General features: G+C 46.9%; 1 long non-coding RNA gene across 1 annotated transcript in view; it reads right to left on the reverse strand.

Annotated features, from left to right (window-relative positions):
- The window catches only part of LOC144889878 (uncharacterized), a 57757-nt gene extending 36883 nt beyond the window's left edge, over nucleotides 1–20874 (reverse strand). The window contains exons 1-2 of the long non-coding RNA XR_013622134.1: nucleotides 20800–20874; nucleotides 20403–20546 (exon numbers count right to left, since the gene is read on the reverse strand). This is a non-coding gene — a long non-coding RNA (uncharacterized LOC144889878). The remainder of the gene's footprint in view (nucleotides 1–20402; nucleotides 20547–20799) is intronic.
- Nucleotides 20875–24206: the final 3332 nt, after the last annotated feature.

A 24206-nucleotide genomic window follows, 5' to 3' on the forward strand; every position in this document is an offset into this window, starting at 1 on the left:
AACCACTCGGCATTTACCATCATATCCATGGATCGAGCGGGAATTATCTCCCTGCTTTGCGGTCGGATTGGCACTCTGGTATTTGGGACTCCATTGACCAATCACCATGGCCAATCTCGACCGGAAAGGGGCGTTATAATTTCCAGGATCGGGGGACGGCCAGCTTAAAAGACAAGGGGATTAATCCCCCCTTGGTAAGGGGAGCGGCGACCCCGAATCCGCAACAATTGGTGTCTGGGAGTGGGATTGGACCTGGACCAAATTTGAATACATCGGAAAAAAAAAATTGGGTCAAAAATTACGAGCAGGAATGGAGGTGTTAAGGGGAGATGAGGGAAAGTGAGGGTGATGGGAAAATTGACATGGAAGTGAATGGGGAAATGAGGGTGGTCCAGGAACAACATTTCTCCTCTACTGTCAACCGAACGGGATTCTGGTCTCGATAAGACATCGTTCTGACGATCACTGGAGTGTGGATCGACTTTGGCTTTATGCTGGGATAGAGGCATTGGGAATGTTATTTTCGCTCACTTGGAGCACAGTCAGTTATATTGTACGAAACTGATGGTACCAGCATAGGAATTATATATTGGTTGCACAATTGATTATTATTGTTTTTGTGCTGTTATTCTTGTGTGACCTTAATACAATACTTGTTTGTTGGTAACAATTGGTGTGGTTTCACCATTGATCTTTGACACACAGAATAACACATCTTTCTGCCGTGACTCCTCTTGGGGTTCGGAGGTACACCGTGACCGGGGTTTGGGAAGGAGCACGTAACAAAAGGGAAGGATGGGGCGGACAAAAGGTTTGATGGTGATTGGGTGAGGCACAGTGAAGTATTATTTGAGGGGGGTGGGGCAGAGCGAGGCAGAAGGTTGGGGAAGATGGAGGTGAGGGTTGGAAGGGGTAAGAAGCAGGGAGGAACGCTTTGAGGAGGAGGGGTGAGAGGGGGGAAATGGAGAAGAAATGAGGGTGGGGAGATTTAAAGGGGAGGGGTGAGGGGGGAGCCAATGGGGGAGGGGTGAAGGGGGAGTTTGGGAGGGGAGGGGCAAGGGGGAGTTTGGGAGGGGAGGGGCAAGGGGGAGTCTAGGAGGGGAGGGGTGCAGGGGGAGTTGAGGAGGTAAAGGGCAAGCAGGACATTTGAAAGGGATGGGTGATGGGGAAGATATGGAGGGGAGGGGTGCGTTTGGATTCTCGAAAGTGTTGTTCGATTAATGGGAAACGAACATTTATTGCAAAATGTGTTTCTTATGACCTTCGAGTCAAAGATACGTAGATTCGGTGAGCAAGTCAAAAGCACCCTTTCAAAGAAGAAAAAGAAAAAGGTGTTATAATATGACAGAATATATCACTTCAGGGGAAAGTTTAAGCATTTTATAATTGAACAGTGAAAACTATCTGTGGAAATGGGGATGAAACATGTGGTCGAAAGAACGAACGAACGAATAAGAACAACAAATAAACAAAGAAGAACAATGAATAAGAACAAAGAAGGAAATGTTTTTTGTTGTTTTTTTTTTAGTTGAGATTTTAACCAAGGAAGTATGGGGTGAAAAGACTGGGAAAAACTGAGAGAACGAAAGTAATTGGACCACAATCGACCGCTGAGAGAAAACGAAGCCTCAAGGTAATAGGCTGAAAAAAACGCGGCACGAAATAACCGACGATTTTTTATACAGGTATGAAAGATTAACACCGATAAATCTTCCTTGGGACACACGATATGTACACACACCGAAAGATAAATATAGTTTCGACAAAAATCCAATTGTGAACAATTACTTAACTTCGAAAGTGTGGAGAGCGTGTACAGCTTCGAAAAACCGTGCCCTCGCCGACAAGATCTCGCGTGATTAAATGCTATTGCCACGTCATTAGTGTATTATTTGCTGTTGCTGTTTTGGCCGCCGCCAAAGTGAAACTGATGCATGTTCCTCTCAGAGACCAAGTTTGACCGGATAAAAAGAATCTTCCTACGTTTTTCTTCAGGCTTTGATCGACTATTATTATTTATTAAACTACCCTGTCAAATATTTTGTAAAAATGAGTTTTTTTAAAACATGACTTAAATGTCACACTGTATTATAAACTATACATATTTATCTTTTCTCTTTCAGATGCCCAACAAAAAATGCAAAGTTGTCAATTCAGAGGCCCAGCCTGGCTTAGCTAGAAGATATTTAGATGAGAATTTTTCCAGCATTCCTGACTCCTCAAAAGATCTGAAAAAAATGGACATGTGTGAGACATTTTTATTGGTTCCAACAGTAGGTCATGTACAGAGAATGAAAAAAAAAATCGCTCACATTTTGCCTCAGAACCATCATGTTATTCTTCAGTGAATTCCAATGTGAAGTCTCTTGTCACCCGAACCTTATTAAAGTTCAAAAAAACTGAGCAATCCCTATGGAAATGGAAATATTTATTGGAATTTGTAATGAAACGTTTTGTTTTCCAACAGCCACATCCAGTCATACCCCGCAAAAAGAATCGGTATCTTATGAAGTTCTACCTGAGGAAGATATAAGAAAAGACATCCCAACTTCAACAAGAAGTAGAAGGCAAATGTCTAACATGCCACAGAGAAAACAGAAGATGAAGAAAAGGCTCAAGTTCCTATCGGCTTCAAAGCTGATATGGCAAAGAAATTGAATTCAAAGATAGGGGAACTAAGAACCCAGATGAAGACCCCGAAACGTGTCACTAATCAGGCCGTAAAAAGAAAGATCCATCAAATAGCTGTAAGGGATAAAAAGATAGTGGAACTAGAAGAAAAATTACATGGGAATGCCTTGGCAAAGGAGCTTGCGGAGACGTAGGCTCAGCTTGGACAACTCAAGAATACCCAGAAGAAATTGGTGTATTTCCGTAAAAAGAACCAGAAGAGGCCACACTTTAGTTTACCAATACAAAAAAAAATCAAGAAAAACTAAAAGACCCAGATGCGCTGGTGAGACACCTCAAATTTAATAACGTTGTTCTAGAAGTATCTATTGACGCTATGAAACAAGATGCCAACAGCATGGTCAAGTCAAAGGTGGACAATAAGACACACAGCTCCAGTACAAGACTGTTTGTGTTTGACTGCATAGTTAAAGTTCCAACAGGAAATATTCCTGCCCTGATTAGCCAATTCCACAAGAGATGCAGGACTGAACTAGATAGAATTCTGCAACACAGCAGTGTCGAATTGATGGCCAGAGAATTGGGCGTGGTTGCAGAACTACAGACAGCCGAGATCCTCCTTAATACTAAGGATGTGACTTTAGGTTTTGATGCTACCATTCAAAAGAAAACCCACATCAATAGTATTCATTTTACTACCATGAAGGAGTGTGTTGCAGCAGCTGTGGATGAGTTACCTGGTGAAACAGCTGCGGATTATGCACAACATATATGTGAAACTATTGACAATTTGAGTGAGACTTACGATTATTTTAACAAGGATGCTAATTTTCAAGAGATCCGTCAAAAAATGATCGACAATATAATATAATGAATATAACGAATAACAATATAACGACAATATAACGAATACAATAAGTGATAGGTGTGCTGCTAATCATGCTTGTATTAGGATTGTGAACAGTGAGTGGGGTAAATCTTTGAATGAGCTTTATTGTCATTTACATTCTCTTGATACAATTGCATCATCTGTTTGATCAGCCCTTAAGTAACTTGAGGAAACAAAAGGTAAAGTTTATGGAAAGGAATGTGTGGCGGCAAATTTGATACTTCAAATAAACAAACTTCGTTATAAAAATGGAAAAGGTGATCCTCGAGGATTTGTTGCTTTCCTTGATGAGAAGAATATTCCACGTGCTGTGCTCCCACGGTACCGTGGAAATCGGTTGCACATTCTATTTCATATTGCTGGAAAACTTATTGAACATTATCAATTGTTTCTGTTATTGAAAAAAAAGGAACATCCTGTGGGGGTTTAAGAAGTGCCATTCTCTATGACTTTACCAATGATATTGCAAAGGTCGAACTTCAGGTTCTTGGGTTATGGGCAAGCATTTAACAGGGCCTTGGATGACACATTTCAACACCTCCAGCACAAATGAAGTTAACCATGTTGATGGTATTGAGGTTGTAAAGAATGTTCTGCATGAATTAAAGAAAGCCGAAGAGAATCAAGAGAGCCTGATATAATGAGAAACAAAGACTTATTTGATGATGAGATCGTTGTCGACAATACACTGAGTAAACTGCGAGAGATACCAGTGGATTCGCACTTCAGTCAGATGATGAAGAATTGTCTCGAGGCAATCATTGATGTGGCTGTATCGTAATAACTTTGAGATGGATGTAACTGATAAACTGAAGGAGGAGACTGAATCAGCACGGTCACATAATATAGACGCTGAAGAGATTATGGGGATGTTCAGCTCTTCAAAACAGAAGTCTCCGCATGCTACAATGTGTTACCTATCCTGTAGAATGCGTGCCTGTAAGAATAGGACAGTGAACTACCTTGATGACGTTGAAGAAAATCAGAGGGATGAAATACTCCGGAAGGCTGTCAAATGGGGAAGAGTACAGAGGAACAGAAGGAAGAAAAAACAAAAAGAAATTAGAACAGAGATCATCAAGTGAGAGAAGTCAAAGGAGCAGATACGGGACACCAAAGAAAGGAAGAAAATAGAGAAAAAAAACAAAGAATGTGACTGACTAGACTGGTCGGATTTTTGGGAAAACACACTTCTAGAGGCATTTTTGGGGAAAAGCTGACATACCACTTTTTTATCATGATTAGGGTGTGCTGAGTTCATTTTTGCTGTCTGTCACCCTCTCCTGTGAAGCTAAATTCCTCAAAATGGCCAAAAACAAAATGGCCGCCAAAATGTTATTTTACCTATTACATCCGGTCTTCCTGAGGTCAAATGCACAGTTTAGAAGTGTGAATCCTCACGTGAATGACGTGAATCCTCATGTGTGAATCCTCACGATCTGAGGTAAGTCCATAGATGTGACGTATCACCATATATAAATTTGTTGTCCTATCAAATTATAATGTTGTCTTCATTTTAATTAGTGGCAATATGACGTATCGTCATAGATATGACGTATCACCATATATAAATTTGTTGTCCTATCAAATTATAATGTTATCTTCATTTTAATTAGTGGCAATGGCGGCCATTTTGTATTTCAAGATGGCTGCCATGGCCAGCAACTATTTCTCTTATATCGACTTCTAAGGTACATCCTAGTCGGAGTTTAATTGTTCAAAGTTGTGAGGAATAAAGTATTTAATTTGGCCCAAATATTTCCAATCGTAGTTGTAATCAAGAAACATATTTGCTCCATATATGTGTAACCAAAAATGCTGCAAACACTACGCTCATATCATCATCACCAGAAAGTGCTTATATGGTTGATTGATAAAATGCACTAACTCATTTTTCTTTTGTTTCAGATGAAGGATTGTCGAATGTGATTTTCATATGATGAATGTGCCGATACAAAAATGAGAATATGGAGCCAATACTGAATCTTAAAAGACACAGATCCACTGATGTCAGACAATGCATCATCTGTCAGGAGAAGAAAAGTGACAAGCTGTTAGGTGCTACAGAACAAGGACTAACCAAACTGAAAGAGTCTGTGCAAATACGTCAGAAACATAGAGACAGTAAAAACAGAATAGCAATCGATAGACTTGTTATGATACTAACTACCAACCCTGATTCCTTGGTATGGAATAAATCTTGCTATGCTAGTTTTACTAGCAAAACAAACATATCCAGATTACAAAAACGAAACTACTCTGAATCGTGTGAAGCTGGCACAAGCACTTCAGCTGGTGATCTGCCCTCTAGACCACCCTCTTGACTTCGAAGTTCCATACAGCCTGTTGATTGGGCAGCCTGTATGTTCTGTCAGGATGACAGCACTAAGACCAAATTGTCATCTGTGACCATGCTGAAGATGAGCCAGCAGATCCTTGAAGCTTCTCCCTATGATCAACTTACCAGTATACGTTTATCTGGGGTGAATGATCTTATAGCTTCTGAGGGCAAATACCATGCTAACTACTACAAACAATTCCTCCGCAATACATCCAGAAGAAAGGATAACGCAAAAAAACAGATCTTGCTATGCAATGGCTTATTGAAGAACTAGAGGGTGCAGCAAAACTAGCTCATGTTCTCGAATTATCTGATGTGTGGAAAAGATATTGTCAATTGGCTGAAACAGCTGATATTGACATTCCCCCATGTTTCACTAGTAGGAAGGCATCTTTCAAGGAAAAGCTTAAACTGTATATAAGCCACTTCTTTGAATCCGTAGTTATGCACAACCAAGCCATTGAAGACAGACAAACATTGCTGGCGCCAACAAAATACGGACATGTCCCAATTTCAAAGTTGGTAGCTGAAGATGAGGATGCCCATACCATGCCTGATTATCAGCCAGTGGATGACTCGTTCCTGGAAATGGTACATGTTGCATTGAAGCTGCGATCTGAAATAATGTCCCAATCTTCCTATGAAGGCTTCAACATTAGTTAGGATGAAGCAATATCCTGTGTTCCTGATAATCTGTTTATGTTTCTTCATTTGCTCTTTGGTGGACAGGGTCTTCTCGAGGGCGAATTTGGTGAAACCGAGGATGAAGTTGAAGATATCGAAGATAAAACTGAAGAAATCAAAGAAGAGGAAATATCCCAGGGTGAATTAAAACTTCAAGGTATAATTCTGAGCATAGGACAAGACTTGGTTTACAATGTCAGTGGTGGAAAACGCTGGACGCCCAAGCATGTAGGCTTAGCATGTACATTACACCAAGCCACTAGATCAAAGGAGCTGGTGCAGCTCTTTCACAATGCTGGTCACATCATTGGCTATGACAATGTTCTACAGGTTGACACAGCTCTGGCAGAACATACCGTGAAATCCATGAACATTATAACAGGAGCAGTGACACCTCCAAATTTTGTACCAAATTTTGTACGGTTTGTGCATTTCACATGTGACAACATAGATATCAATGACAGCAGTCTTGATGGGTAAGATAGCTTCCATGCCACCCAAATTGCAGCGTGACAACGGGGTCCAGAATCGGATATGGGCTTCAAGAATTTAGGGCCATCGAAAAACACTACTCTAGAAGTGCCTGCAGTGATGGAAGAACTATTGCCTGCTGAAGTTATAGAAGGTGTCATGGAACCAAAATCAACCAGAGACACAAAGAAGGAATGGTACAATGAATCATCAACAAATAAAGCAGCAGTACGTCGGTCAGAAGCAACTGATGTGGCATTTTTTATTACCTGTCAAGAAGAGGACAATAAAATAAGCTGGACACATTTCAATCAGAAAATCAGTACGGTAGATCCAACCTTGACAACAGTTGGATACATGCCTATTGTCCAAGCACCAGCCCATGAATTGGACACATTGAATACTGTGGTCGAATGGTGCAGACATGTGGCTCGTTGTCTTGGTCAAGAATATGGAGTGTTAACAGTGGACGAAGCTCTCTACTGTAAGCTGATGGAACTGAAATGGGCAAAGGATGAATACCAGACATTCTTGTTCGTGCGGCTTGGAGGACTTCATACAGCAATGAATTTCCTCAAGGTTATAGGTAAGCACGTTCAGTCACCTGGACTGTTGGATTCATGGGTGGAAAGCAAACTCATTGGTCCTAGGGCTGCAGAACAAGTGATGGCAGGCAAGGCATATGCCAGGGGCATGACAGTTCACAAAATCACCCTTCAGGTTCTCTGGAGGATCATCATGCCCAAGTTGCTGGATCAAATTGGCCATACCAACCCACAACTCAGGCAAGACATAACAGACAAAACTAGTGATGGAGACTTGGATTCTTTGATCTTGCTTCTCGAAACAGATGAGTTCGGGGATGCAATGACAGTGCACATAAACTCCATTGACAATGTAAACTGCCAGTTCTGGTGGAGTTACATGCAGATGGTACATACACTTCTCTTGTTCACCCTTGCCCAACGTGATGGAAATTGGGAAGTTCATTTGTATGCTTTCCAGTCTATGCTCCCACTGTTCATGCATTATGATCACACAAACTACGCACGATGAGGAACAATATATGTGAATGAAATGCACCAACTTCTACCAGAAGTGCGACATGAATTTCAAAATGGAAATTTTGTAGTGAAAAGATCAAAGCGTAGGTTTAACCAGGTTTATCCAGACCAAAGCCAAGAATGGCTAAATGGGACGGGGGAAAAAAGGAGATGGCATCATTGGTATCACCAAGACCACGACAGCCTTAAGCAGGTGGGCCCTCTCTTACAACCTTAGATCCCACATGTCATGTGAAACCAGAAAAAAGTACCACCTGAACATGGACGAAGAGCCAATGCACAATGAATCCACAAAAGGAAGACAAAAACAGGACAGCCAAGATGAAGACAACCTGATGGCAGTATTGCTGTCATTCAACATATTTGTGAATGAAGAGTCTCCAGTCTTGCAAAACATCGCAACAAAAGACCTGGCCACCCAAAAGATTGGAGATGATCTCCTGAATGCCAAAGAGAAAGGACAAACGCAACTCAACACATTTGTCAAGATAGGCTTCTGCCATGTGAGAAACGGAAGGTCAAATTTCGTGACCCTTTGCACAAGAACAAGCCATTGACATTTTCATCCCTCTGATGCAGAAAGGCAATGCTCAAAATCAAGCAAAGACAAAGTATTAAAGGCAGACCGATCAATCCTGCAGCGGCAGATCATTGCCTATGAATCAGGAAGGAAGGTCAATGTAGATGAAATTTTTTCCCATGAGCTCTTGCCAGTGCCGATTGCACTGGCAGAAATGAATGGTGACATTCGTACAGGATCCAAAGCCATTCTGTCTCAAGTTCTGACAGCAGAAACACCATGCCCACCAATGCTGGCACCAGATGAGCTCGGTGGCAATGCAACCATTATTTTTGATGGACAAGCCTTGGTGATTGCCATTGGGAAGCCACACGGACTTTCTACATTTGGAGATCTGGCTGATGTCTTCAAAAACACTGTCCTTCAGATAGGATATTTGTTTGACCGCATTGATGTTGCATTCGACAGATATTACAAGGTGTCCATTAAATCCGGGACGAGGAAGAGGCATGCCAAGGGCATCAGACCCATTTGAAGAGTCATTGACAGCCATGAGGTGCCCTTGCCAGCGGACTGGAGTAATTTCCTGGCCTTAGGGGAAAACAAGGCAGACCTGGCACGATTTCTTTCTGAACATATGGTAAGGCATGATCAGCATGACAAAACCATCATTGTGGCTGGTGGATTCACTGATGGAGAGGGTTGAATCAAACAACCCGGATGTGGACACATCCCTGCTTGAAGCTCGGCATGAAGAGGCTGATACCCGTATTATTTTACATTGTGTTAAAAACCAAGCTGACAGAATAGTGGTTCAAGCCAGGGATACTGACATTCTGGGTCTTCTTCTGGCTCACTTCCCTCGAATGTCTTACACAAAACTCTGGCTCAAAGTGGGCACAGCTAAGAAAAGAAAACATATACCTATTCACACAATAGCAGAACAGATGTCGTTTGGTCCGACTGTGCTGGAAACTATTCCAGCCTTCCATGCTTTGACTGGAAGTGATGTGACATCCTTCTTCTCAGGCCACAGCAAATCCACTGCATGGAAAGTCTTTACAGAGCATCACGGACTACTGCAAAATGTTGGAAATGGAGATCTTACAGAAGGAACTGCTAAAGATGCGGAGCTGTTTGTCTGCAAAATGTACAAGATGCAACACGTTGACAAGGCTCGACCAGTACTCTTCATTAAGTCCCGCGCTCCAGTCACTTCCCCCAACAAGTGATGCACTATTCTTCCATGTGAAACGTTCACATTATCAGGCATTAGTGTGGAGACAAGCACATCTGAACTACCCAGATCTGCCTCCACCCGAGTCCATGGGTTGGAAACAGAGCGAGGACAAACTGGTGCCCATTTTGATATCATTTCCACCTGAACCCCAGTCGTGTCTGGAACTGATTTCCTGTAGCTGCAACACTGGCTGTATGAATTTACGGTGCAAGTGCAGAAAGTCTCCTCTGTTGTGTACATCACAATGCAAATGCAAGGATAATGACAACTGTCACAATGAGTAGAACTGTATATGAATGACTGTGACACAATTGCAGAAAATTCGATCATTTTCATATGCGACATTGGAGGGAGATGCACATTCTATCAGATAACATCACATGTACATTGTACTAGTACTGACTGCAAAGCCGCAATGAGCCGGCGAAGCCAAAGCCTCTTGCCACTATTTTACCCATCACTATGGTATCAGTAGGTTAGGTAGTTGGTAGTAGGTAGGTGTAGTAGGTACTGTACCTGGTAAGACTTGGTAAAAGAGAAGAGCAGACAGTCGTCCCCAATACCTGCATACCTCTTGCCACTATTTTACCCATCACCATGGCATCAGTAGGTTAGGTAGTTGGTAGTAGGTAGGTAGTTGGTAGTAGGTAGGTAGGTAGTTGGTAGTAGGTAGGTGTAGTAGGTACCGTACCTGGTAAGACTTGGTAAAAGAGAAGAGCAGACAGTCCTCCCCAATGGCAATACCTGCATACAATAAATGTCACAAGAAGCTTAAGGAAGTAACTATACGATGTGCTAGCTTAAGGCCTATTTTTAACTGGGCTTAACATACGTTTTCACAGTAAGTGTGTAGTCTTCTAACTTCAGTCGCTGTCAGGCGCCAGGGCTGGTTCTCTGACTCTCCGGGCACGGCGGCTTCGTCCACCAGAAGAAGTTAGCTTGCAGTGATTAATTCGGTGACTTCCGTCTCAACTTCGGATATTTCCGGCCGTGAAAAACTATCTGTATTTCTAAACTAAATATGTAAACCGCTTATACCGTATTTCTGGCCGTGAAAAACTATCCCATTCGGCCGCGAGATTTCTAAAAAATAATTCTTCGTCAATGTTAGAATATTTGATGCCGTTTTCACCGTCCGAAACGCGTAATAATATTTTTTCAAATGCTCGAATCTCATTGGTTCTGGTGTTTGATGACGATTTTCGTTGAAGATAACGAGGTTGGTCTTAACGTCTTTAAATTACTAATTAGAGGTTTCATGAGATTGTGAATCAAAGAACGACGGGTGAAACAAACTCCTATTGAACTTTTTCGCAATTGTTTTATGCAAACTTCCGCATCCGGTCGATGGCTGTCTCCAGCACTCCATCCAGCAAGTGATTTTATTTTAGAAATATTTTTTCAAATGCTTGAATCTCATACCGTATTTCTGGCTGTGAAACACTATCCCATACGGCCGCGAGATTTCTAAAAAATAATTCTTCGTCAATGTTAGAATATTTGACGCTGTTTTCACCGTCCGAAATGCGTAATAATATTTTTTCAAATGCTCGAATCTCATTGGTTCTGGTGTTTGATGACGATTTTCGTTGAAGATAACGAGGTTGGTCTTAACGTATTTTAATTACTAATTAGAGGTTTCATGAGATTGTGAATCAAAGAACGACGGGTGAAACAAACTCCTCTTGAACTTTTTCGCAATTGTTTTATGCAAACTTCCGCATCTGGTCGATGGCTGTCTCCAGCACTCCATCCAGTGAGCGCTTTCATTTTAGCAATATTTTTGCAAATGCTCGACTCATTGGGTCCGGTGTTTGGTGACGCATTTTGTTGAAGATGACCAGGCCCATGCGGGCCGATGTTGGTCTTAAATTATTTTATTAATACATCGGAGGTGCATAAGATTGTGAATCAAACGACGACGGGTGAAAGAAACTCCTAATGAAGGTTTTAAATTTGTTATGCATACTTCCGCCTCTGCAAGATGGCTGCGCCCACTGCGCTTCGGATTCTTGAGCCAAGGCATAATCAGGTTTTCAACATAATACGTACTCGTTTATTGACAACACCGGCTTCGCCGGCTATTATATAAGGCTAAATTTATTTGAATACATATAAAGTAGCATTATGTACTGCTTAAATGCTTGTACCTTATCTAATTCACTGTTTGTCATCATATGAATGTGCCTACAAATAGCCTCTCGTGTCGCCTTCATATTTCCTATATTGGCAACATACCGATTAACAATGACAGCCATCTTGAAATTCAATATGGACACCATCAACCTATGTTAAGAAACTAATAACAGTATTTTGCATATTTGAGAATAATTTTGTACATAATGATGCTTTTGAAATGAGGAGAGTACTCAACTTTGTATTTAATTTAGAGAGGTATTAAAAAAACAGTAAAATTGAATCTTTCGCAGCCATTTTGCTTTCGGCCATTTTTGAAGCTTTTGCCTTCATTTGAGAGGGTGACAGACAGCAAAAATGGACTCATCACACCCAAATTATGATAAAAAAGTGGTCTGTCAACTTTTCCCCAAAAATGCTTATAGGATTTTATAGAAGCACATTTATCAGATTTCTGACCAGTCTAACACTATAAGTAATGAGTACCCAAATTTGGATTATTCCAACAGAGATGTCCTTGAGGACATTTTTAAAGGGAACATTCTTGGAAGGAAGGCGTGTTATGCGTGGTTTGAAGATGGTGGTCTGGTTGTCCACAACGCCAAAATAGAGAAGCTCAGGAAAACAAAGATGTATAAGGTCGCGTACTGGTCACAATCCGAGGAGTATGATAATGCCACCGAGTATGACGTATCCATGTATTCATTAGCAGCAGATCCTCCTCACAAAGACATCGTGTTTTGCTAAGAATACAACAACAACAACAACATGCATTTTAAGGCCATTTTCCCTGCTAGAGCGGGGGTTAGCCTTGCGGTCCCCATGACAATCTTCTCCATCTTGCCCTATTTTCTGCATCTCTCCTTGTTAACCCCCTTGCCCGCATTTCTTCTTCCACCATCTTTAGCCAAGTCTTTCTCGGTCTTCCCCGTCCTCTACTTCCTTCCACATTCATTTCCATCACTCTCCCCAACCAGTCACTTTCATCCTTCCTCAACACATGACCAAACCATCACAACCTGTTCCTCTTCACAACATCAATCACAGGCTCTATTCCCATCATTTTTCGCAATTCATCATTTGTCTTCCCCTCTCTCTCAACGATACTCCGCACATCCACCGAACCATTCGCATTTCCACCCTTTCCAGCCTTCGTTGCTGCTCTATGTTCATTACCCATGTCTCGCTCCCATAAATCATAACACTTCTCACACATGCAGCATACACCTTTCCCTTCAGCTTCAACGACACTCCCCTCCTCATCAGCACACCATTCCCCTCCTCATCAGCACACCACTCCCCTCCTCATCAGCACACCACTCAGTTCCCAAAACTTCTTCCATGCACATCTCACTCTGTGTTCTGACAAATATATATTTGTGTATATATTTGAAACGAGTAAAGTCAAGTGTGAGCCATAAATTGTACATTTTGTTACAATTTCAATTTTGGCAGTTTTTACTTTCACAGTAGCCGATATTCTGTCAAGAAATGTTACAAAGGCAAGTTTCATCAAAATCGAAAACAAAAATGTTGCTTTTGTTCTTTATCGCACCCACAATCCACTGAAGTTTGGTTAAAAGTCAAGGGCAATAACTCTTGTTGTTTTTATGGCAAAATATTTATTATAATCATGCCAAGTTTCATCAAAATGCGATCAAAATTGTTGCTTTCATAGCGTTAAAAAGGTATGAATTGGATGCATTTTTTTTTTCAAATCAAGGGCAATAACTCCAGAACCATATGTCAAGGATTACTAAAATTTAAACTCCACAAAGATCTTATCATCATATCTAATCACACCAAGTTTCATCAAAATCCGAAAAAAAACTGTTGATTATAGTGTTTAAAGGCTATATTTGATGCATTTCTGTTAAATCAAGGGCAATAACTCGAATGGTACAGCAAGAATTGTCAAAATTTAAAACTCACCAAGATCTTAGCATCACAACTAATCATGCCAAGTTTCATGAAGATCTCATCAAAACTGTGGCCTCCATGGTATTTAGAAGGTATTTTCAACATATTCTCGTTGATTCAATGGCAATAACTCTGGATCGATGAAATGCAAATTTTTGGTCGGACCGAATTTTTTTGTTTTCTCACCCTCTTCGCTGAACCTCAGTTCACATTTTCTGAAAAATTCATCTGATTACCTTCATTTTTAAAGAAACCATGATTACCTAGTCATAAAATTTGCAATCATTGATCACAGCAGTTTTGTTTCGCTCTTTCACGAGCCTCGACCTTGTATACAAAAAAAAAAAAAAAAAAAAAAAAAAAAAATAGCTAATCAATACAGGTGGAGTGTCAAATTTCCGAATATGAAAGTGATCATAGTTTCCTTAATTTTTAGCCGCGTCGCAGACACTGGTCATAGAGTGCCCTCTGCTGTTGTTGTTCTTCTTGTTCTTGCAGAGAAGACAAAACCTCAAAGCTCCACCCATTCTGGGAACCATAGCTCCACCCATTCTGGAAGAGGCTTCATATAAACAAATATCCACCATTTTATTAACTCGCATAGCTTTGAGGCCTGTTTTGTAGGCCCGTGGTGTCTTCCTCTCACACAGTTTTATTTCAAATCAAATTCGATATATCATTTCATTTTTCACAGTCGCTAACATAGTTTTAGACTCGGTTGAAAAAAAACGGGAAGAAAATCCGATGAAAGTTGCCCTTTATAGAACGAAATGATTTCTCAAAGGCCTGTAACTTCAAGTCCATTGAGATATATTTTTTTTAAATTGCGGCATGGTCAGTCATACACCGCCCGAAATAACAGATGGGAAAATGCCGAGATATATATATATTTTGTTTAAATCGCGGCATGGTCAGTCATACACCGCCCAAAATAACAGATGGGAAAATGCCGAGATATATTAAAAATTCGTCCATTTGATGACAATCGTCACGATGAAATATTTAATTTATACGTCACAATAATGTGGAGAGAGGAGCACAGCTTCGTTCACGTGTCACCACATACGAGAAATTGCCGAGATATATATTTTTTTAAATCGCGGCATGGTCAGTCATACACCGCCTGAAATAACAGACGGGAAAATGCCGAGATATATTAAAAATTCGTCGCCACACATGGGAAATTGCCGAGATATATTTTCACTTTGCACAAAAATAACATCAAGTAATCGAATCAATAGGAATGTCCTGTGCCTATAACATCGACGTTATAGGCACAGCTGCATCTAGGCATTGTGTAACATCGATGCGGCTTTTGTTTTAATTAAAACTTTTTGTACTTGTTTTCCCTTAAACAGAAGTAAAGACCTGTTTTATGTGCACGTGGTACTACTTTGGGGTTAAATTGTGCTTCCTGTCACTGCTTGTTGTACACCGCACCTTTCCTATGCCATCTCCAGGCATTGTAAATCGTCATTGCTGGGCACCAAACGGGGCTCGTCAATGACGCACGCTGAAAGGGAGTACTCAGTTTTCACTCTGCTTGTTAAGATATGGATGTGGTTTTGGTACTGAAGAGCAGGGGCTCTTGCTTGATACGGACGAAGTGACGGGAAAGACACAAACTCGTCCGAGAAGATGTTTATTGTAAAAACCAACTCGGGAACTCTGAAAAGCCCGTTTATCGGGCTGCATATATATCCAAAACCAGAAAGCATAACCGAAACCAAAAGCCACGCCTCTCAGGCGAGGCGTGTTTCGGTGGTCACATGACCGACAGGTGCAAAGGATTATAACCGCACGCGCGGCACGCTTTGGTGGTCACGTGACCAGCCACCCCAGCGCCGAGGTTGTCCGCCGGTGACGTCACTGGCTGGAGCAAGGAGATTCTGCTGCTGGTCTCGCTTGGGGGACCCATGGGTCGCTACACACGCCCCCCCAGAATGGACTTGATCCAGGAAGGTCAACCTGAGGGGGGTCCGGATGACCCGACCAAAACGACCCCTGGCCAGTCGCGGGGGGGGGGGCGGGGGGGTCCGGTGTGGTGGCGGGTGGTCGGACGGGGGGGTGCAGTGGACAGGGGGCGGCCGCGCCGCGGTGGGAGAGCCAGCCGTGGTGGCTGGCCGACGTCCATGTGGGCCGGTTTGAGGCGGTCCAGCGAAATCCGGTCCGCCCAGCCGCCGAAACTGACGATGAAGGACTTGTTGTCCCGTCGTAGGACCCGGAAGGGTCCGTCATATGGTGGTCGGAGCGGCCCCCGGTGCGCGTCGTGGTGCACGAAGACGTACTCCGCCGAGCGGAGCGCTGGGGGGACGTAGGATTGGGGGTCGCCATGGCAGGACATGGGCACCGGGGCGAAACGTCGGGCGGCCTCCTGGAAGTCCGTGCGCTGGCGCGCGGCAGACCAGGGGCTGGTGGCGTCGGGCATGAACTCGCCCGGTATGCGGAGGGCCTGGCCATACACCAGCTCGGCGGTGGATGCCTGGAGGTCCTCTTTGGGGGCCGTGCGTAGGCCCAAAAGGACCCACGGGAGCCGGTCGGCCCAGCCGTCGTCCTGGAGGCTGGCCATGAGTGCGGCCTTCATGGAGCGGTGGAACCGCTCGCACAACCCGTTGGCCTGGGGGTGGTAAGCCGTGGTGCGGTGTAGGGTAACGCCCAACGTGCGGGCGATCACGCCCCATAGTTCGGACGTGAACTGTGGGCCGCGGTCCAACGAGATGTCCGCCGGTGCGCCGAAACGCGTGACCCAGGTGGCGATGAACGCCTGGGCCATGTCAGCGGTGGTGGTGGAGGTGAGGGGCATGGCCTCCGGCCACCTGGTGGTCCTGTCCACCATGGTAAGCAGGTGGGTGAACCCCTGCGATGGGGGAAGGGGACCCACTAGGTCCACGTGGACGTGGTAGAACCGTCACTCGGGCACGGTGAAGGGAGCCAGCGGAGCCTGGGTATGCCGGTGGACCTTGGCCCGCTGGCAGGGTGTGCAGGCGTTGGCCCAGTCGCGGACATCCCGTCGCAGCCCATGCCAGACGAACCGCGCTGCCACCAGCCGCTGGGATGCCTTCCAGCCCGGGTGAGAGAGGCCATGGAGCGAAGCAAAAATGCGACACCTCCAGTTGACTGGCACAACGGGGCGAGGTCGGCCTTGGGAGATGTCGCACAGCAGGACTGTGTCCGCGAAGGGGACGTCAGCCAAGCGGAGGCCCATGTCCGCCACCCGGAGCGCCTGCACCGTGCCGTCGGTGGACTGGTCCGCTGCCATGAGTGTGAAGTCGACGCCGAGGTGGACGGCGTTGGCGCCGGCTCGAGAAAGGCAGTCGGCCATGACGTTGTCCTTCCTGGCGACGTGCCGGATGTCCGTGGTGTACTCCGACACAGCGGAGAGGTGGCGCTGCTGGCGGGCCGACCACGGCTCCGTGACCTTGGCCATGGCGAAAACCAACGGCTTGTGGTCGACAAAAGCCGTGAATGGGCGGCCCTCCAGGAAGTGGCGAAAATGGCGAACGGCCAGGTACAGCCCGAGGAGCTCGCGGTCGAAGGTGCTGTACTTTAACTCGTTGGGCAGGAGTTGCCGGCTGAAGAATGCGAGTGGCTGCCAGGCCCCGTTTACCCATTGTTCATGGACCGCGCCCACGGCGTAGTCGGAGGCGTCCGTGGTGAGGGCGATGGGAGCCTGGGGTACCGGGTGTGCCAACAGCGTGGCATTGGCGAGGGCCCGTTTCGCGCCGGTGAAAGCAGCGTCCATGTCCGTGGACCAGACGACATCGCGCTTCGCCGGCTGGCCGCAGAGGGCGGCGTACAAGGGCCGCATGAGTTGCGCAGCTCTGGGCACGAAGCGGTGATAAAGGTTCACCATCCCGAGGAACTCCTGCAGCGCCTTGACGGAGCGGGGGCGCGGGAAAGCGGCGATGGCTTCGACTTTGGCCGGCAGCGGCACGGCGCCGGTCCGGGTGATGCAGTGGCCCAAAAATTTGATCGTCGCCGCACCGAAGTGACATTTGGCCGGGTTGACGATCAATCCGTGCTCGCTGAGGCGGCCGAACAGCGTCCGGAGGTGGAGGAGGTGCTCGGCTCTGGACGTGCTGGTGACGAGAATGTCGTCCAGGTAGGTATAGAGGAACGGCAAGTCACGCAGCACGCCGTCCATCAGGCGCTGGAACGCCTGCGCCGAGTTTTTGAGGCCAAAGGGCATCCGGAGGAATTCAAAGAGGCCGAAAGGTGTAATCACGGCCATCTTCGGGATGTCGGCCGGGCGGACGGGCACCTGGTGGTACCCCCGAATCAGGTCCACTTTTGAAAAAATGGTCCGCCCCGCCAACCGGGCGGAAAAATCCTGGATGTGCGGGACGGGGTACCTGCCGGGGGTAGTGGCGTCGTTGAGGCAGCGGTAGTCGCCGCATGGCCGCCATCCGCCCCCCCGGCTTCGGGACGATGTGCAGCGGCGAGGCCCAGGCGCTGTCGGAGCGCCACACCATGCCGAGGCGCTCCAGCGCCGCGAACTCGGCCTTGGCGACGGCGAGTTTGGCGGGGTCGAGACGGCGAGCCCGGGCGTACACCGGTGGGCCCGTAGTGGGGATGTAATGCTCGATGCCGTGGCGCACCACGATGGCCGAAAATGTCGGTCGTGTGAGGGCCGGGAACTCCGCAAGGAGGCGTGCGAAGTCGTCCGCCAATTGGAGGGCGCAGGAAAACTCGGTGGGCGCGGCACGGCTCAAGGCGCATGCCAGGGAGCTGAAAGTTTCGGCGTTGACGAGACGCCGGCATTTCACGTCGACGAGCAGCCCATGGGCGCACAGGAAATCGGCCCTGAGCAAAGCCATGGGGACGTCCGCCGTCACAAACTCCCAGTGAAAGAGCTGGCTGCCGAAGCGGAGAGCGACGGTGCGTGGGCCGAAGGTGTGGATGGCGGAGCCGTTGGCCGCGACCAAGGGGGGGGGGGCGCAAACGGCGGCCCACCTGTGCTCCACCGAAGCAGGAATGACGCTCAGCTGAGCGCCGGTGTCGCAGAGGAAGCGCCGTCCCGACGCTCGGTCCGCGATGAACAGCAGGTTTCCGGAACGGCCGGCGTTCATTGCTGGTAGGGAACGCCGGCTCGCCCGTTTCCCGACTTTGCCGAACGTGCACGGGGGTCGACATGATCGGGCCTGCCGTCCGAACCTGGCGTGGAAATAACACCAGGCGGGTCTGGCGGGGGCTCCGGTCGACGTGTTGGGTCCGGGCGAGGCGGCGTCGCCGCTACCAGTCGCGCCGGCCCGGCGGCCTCCGGGAAGGAAACTGCGTCGCGGGTGTCGGGCGGGTGGGCGGGAAGGCTCCCGGCCGCCACCCCGACGAGCTGGCTTGCCGAAGCGATCTTGTCGGCCTCCTTGGCGAGGTCGCGGGGGTTCACGATGGTCGTACCTGCCAGGGCAACCCGTACCTGGGCCGGGAGCTGGCGAAGAAAGAGCTCCTGAAACATGAAATCCGAGGGGTGCTCGCCGAGCAACGCGAGCATGTAATCCATGCATTCGGACGGGCGCGTATCGCCGAGCTCAGGAAGGTCGAGCAGGCGTCGTGCGCGCGCAGCCAGGGAGAGGGCGAAAGCGCCCAGCAGAAGTGCCTTGATGGCGTCGTACTTGCCGTCAGCAGGCGGGTTCTGGAGGAAGCTCAGGCAGCGGGCGGCGGTCGCCGAGCCAAGAGCAGCGACCACGTAATGGTATCGAGTGGCATCCTCCGTTATGCCACACAGGGCGAACTGGGAGTCCGCCTGCACGAACCAGACGGCGGCATGTGCTTCCCAGAAGGTGGGCAGTTTGAGGGACACTGCGGTGTCCATCGCGCGTCGTAAATTCGGGGTCACCAGTGAAGAGCAGGGGCTCTTGCTTGATACGGACGAAGTGACGGCTAGACACAAACTCGTCCGAGAAGATGTTTATTGTAAAAACCAACTCGGGAACTCTGAAAAGCCCGTTTATCGGGCTGCATATATATCCAAAACCAGAAAGCATAACCGAAACCGAAAGCCACGCCTCTCAGGCGAGGCGTGTTTCGGTGGTCACGTGACCGACAGGTGCAAAGGATTATAACCGCACGCACGGCACGCTTTGGTGGTCACGTGACCAGCCACCCCGGCGCCGAGGTTGTCCACCGGTGACGTCACCGGCTGGAGCAAGGAGATTCTGCTGCTGGTCTCGCTTGGGGGACCCATCGGTCGCTACAGTACCGTATTAAAGGTATTTTCATACTTTATCTGGATTTAACATTTCCAAGTTTGTTTTTTTAATAACAAAATTTTTTGTAACATCCCAAAACAATAGGCTTCCAGTGGGAACCTCACAGGAAGCCTGGTTATCCCGATACCGTAACTGGTAACTTGGTGCAGCCAACAAAAAGCACCAATTACACCGTACAACTACGAAAAGTTATGTTATTGTGCAATCAAAATTCAGACAACTTATCATGAAATACAGTTTCTGAAATATGGAGCATGACGCTGCAGTGTCCAGTTCCATAACAATGTCTGTGTGACCTACCGACCGACACAGAGTGCAACCGCTGGGGTTCAGCTTATGAAGAAGAGGAGCCGCGATCGCTCGAAATTGTGAAGAAGAGGAACACCGTGCAAATAGGCTTACAGGAAACCTTGGGTCTCGTGCAGAAGGCGTTTTATTCGTTGGCTTCGTGAAACTACAACATGAGAAACAAACAGCAAATAACTAACTAATCTCAACAATTGCAGTTCACACATTCGGCTTCAATACAAACAATCATGCAGCAGTTTGTCGTTCTGCACGATAAATCAGCAATGGCGAAATACAAACCGTTTGCAAAGCATTTACCTCACAAAGCGGCAAATGCACATCAAATCAATTTCTTACAGTTTAAGCAGCGAATGTATTATGTATCAAAGAAACAATTTAAATAACATACCAACTTTGGATCCTCAGTTAATCTTTTTCAGAGTTCAATGTTTAACCTCTTCACACCGTTTCATGTGCTCGACCATTGCGCACGCTCCAGCTCGACTCGACACAACACAACATAAAATGTCCTAAAGACTTCGCTAGTTAAAGGATAAAAGATATAACTAACTATTAAGCCTAATGGTGGTGGTGGACGTTACAAAACCGAGATACAAATTGCTGTTATGAAAAGCACGATGTGAACCACCGATAACAAAACTACACACAGCCGCTACACCGCCACAAACACCAATACGGCAAAACCCCCCAAAAATTAGACTGCCACGGACGAATGTGGTCGGCAGCCGTTACACTCAGTATTAATAATAAAATGATAATCTTCGAACAAACCTTTTCAGATGAGATCCGATCACGTGAACCTTCATCACAGTTACATTCAAAGGCTTACTAGATCACCCAGAGGTTCTTCATCGTTATTGAATACCTCCGCTTTACGCACATCGTCTTCTTCCTCTTTGTAAGAAGATTGTTTGTGACGTCAGAAATTTGTATGCGCCGCCATATTAAAGTGCGAAAATAAAATGTAAAGATAAAGAAGAACCAGGGACGGCTTCCGTGTTAGGAATGAACCACGTGCGAATGAGCACTGCTCGGTCCGCGATGGCGGATTAACGCACGTGCATAATGGTCACGTGCCCAAGGTGACCCAAATTCAATGACGTCATGCAATCAATGCAACCCGAGATCACGAGAGATGAGAGATATCGCGAGACCGATCGTGGTCAACAATGTTTTGAGATGAGACCGAGGGTGGGTCTCACTTTACCCACAAAACAAATCACCTTGTGAGTGGTGATAAACACAGCGGAAAGGGAATGCTCAATCTCGAGGAAATAAAGCATTGTCACGTGATTAATCGATTTGAAAAAACGTTTTTCCCTAATGTTTAACTGGACGAGACGATTATAAAATGAAGGGGGTGATGTTGGTATTGGTAAGAAAGCAGGTTAAGTGGAATAATGAATAACTCATTGAATGTATACAAATGCAACAATAATCACATTAAAATTCAAAATTGCTATTGTTAATACATATTGATATTGTTTATCAAATGCACATAATAATATATTGTACAATGACAAAAGAAGGTTCATTAGGAAATGGAATAACCGGTGATTTCGGCGGAACGTTGTGTTTAAAAAAAAAATCAGAACCAACTACCCGAGGATGATGATGCACCCAAACTACCCGAGGATGATGATGCACCCAAACTACCCGAGGAAAATGATGCACCCAAACTACCCGAGGATGATGATGCACCCAAACTACCCGAGGATGATGATGCACCCAAACTACCTGAGGATGATGATGCACCGAAACTACTCGAGGATGATGATGCACCCAAACTACCCGAGCATGATGATGCACCCAAACTACCAGAGGATGATGATGCACCCAAACTACCAGAGGATGATGATGCACGCAAACTACCCGAGGATGATGATGCACCCAAACTACCCGAGGATGATGATGTAACAAAACTACCCGAGCGGTGATGAAACGCGAAACATAGCTCAACTAGAACAGCACTCGGTAGAGAGCACACCTGCACCAGGTGAACAGTTTCTGTTTTGTTAGATCGGACACGAATAGCTCCGATCTGGATCCCACTTGAACCAAACCCGAATCGCTTGTTCTTGTCTCTTCTCCAACTCATGAACCAAGTTTTGTTATAATCCGTCCACAAGTTTCTCACATCTCGTGCTACATATCGGTTTTTGTCCGATCTCTCAATGGTAAAGAATCTCTGGAAAATGCTCAGATCCAGATCCAGATCCGGATCCAGATCTTCACCAAAATCAAACCATTTCTTATTCTCAAGTTGGCAGAACTTATCAAAAAATAATTCGGCGACGCTTCGAGCACGAAAAAGTTGAGATCTGGCGATCTATGAAATTAATGCAAATCGGCGCTCAGCGACACAAGGTGTTTAGAGGGTCGGGGCGAGATGTTGAGAGGGTCGGAACGAGGTGGTGAGAGGATCGGGAAGAGGTGTTTAGAGGGTCGGGACGAGATGTTGAGAGGGTGAGTACGATGTGCTGAGAGGGTCGGGACGGGGTGTTGAGAGGGTGGGTACGAGGTGTTGAGAGGGTCGGGACGGGGAGTTGAGAGGGTCAGGACGGGGAGTTGAGAGGGTGGGTACGAGGTGTTGAGAGTGTCGGGACGGGGTGTTGAGAGGGTCGGGATGGGGGTGTTGAGAGGGTCGGGACGGGGTGGTGAGAGGGTCGGGACGGGGTGGTGAGAGGGTCTGGACGAGGTGTTGAGAGGGTCAGGACGGGGAGTTGAGAGGGTCGGGATGGGGGTGTTGAGAGGGTCGGGACGGGGTGGTGAGAGGGTCGGGATAGGGTGTTGAGAGGGTCGGGATGGGGTGGTGAGAGGGTCTGGACGAGATGTTGAGAGGGTCGTGACGAGGTGTTGAGAGGGTCGGGGCGGGGTGTTGAGAGGGTCGGGACGGTGGTGTTGAGAGGTTCGGGATGAGGTGTTGAGAGGTTCGGGACGGGGTGTTGAGAGGGTCGGGACGAGGTGTTGAGAGGGTCGGGACGAGGTGTTGAGAGGGTCGGGACGGGGTGGTGAGAGGGTCTGGACGAGATGTTGAGAGGGTCGTGACGCGGTGTTGAGAGGGTCGGGGCGGGGTGTTGAGAGGGTCAGGACGGTGGTGTTGAGAGGTTCGGGATGAGGTGTTGAGAGGTTCGGGACGGGGTGTTGAGAGGGTCGGGACGAGGTGTTGAGAGGGTCGGGACGAGGTGTTGAGAGGGTCGGGACGGGGTGTTGAGAGGGTCGGGACGGGGTGTTGATAGGGTCAGGATGAGGTGTTGAGAAGGTCGGGACGAGGTGTTGAGAGGGTCGCACTTTGGGGAGGCTCGGCTTTTGTGTCAAATTCCTAGGTAGATGAGGGTGAGCCTGGGAGTAATCCATGACGTGGATCCGTCCATGGGAATTGATGAAATTAAGAGCTACTTAGCGGACAGTTTCACTGTCTTTCCCTTGCGGTCCCCCTGTATTGTCTTTCCCTCACGGTACCCCTGTGCTGTATTTCCCTCGCAGTCCCCCTGTGCTGTCTTTCCCTCGCGGTCCCCCTGTGCTGTCTTTCCCTCACGGTCCCCCTGTGCTGTCTTTCCCTCGTGGTCCCCCTGTACTGTCTTTCCCTCGCGGTCCCCCTGTGCTGTCTTTCCCTCGCGATCCCCCTGTGCTGTCTTTCCCTCTCGGTCCCCCTGTGCTGTCTTTCCAACCCGGTCCCCCTGTGCTGTCTTTCCCTCACGGTCCCCCTGTGCTGTCTTTCCCTCGCGGTCCCCCTGTGCTGTCTTTCCCTCGTGGTCCCCCTGTGCTGTCTTTCCCTCGCGGTCCCCCTGTGCT

Source organism: Myxine glutinosa, chromosome 1 (assembly GCF_964187855.1).
Source record: "Myxine glutinosa chromosome 1, kmMyxGlut1.1, whole genome shotgun sequence".
Lineage (NCBI taxonomy): Eukaryota > Metazoa > Chordata > Myxini > Myxiniformes > Myxinidae > Myxine > Myxine glutinosa.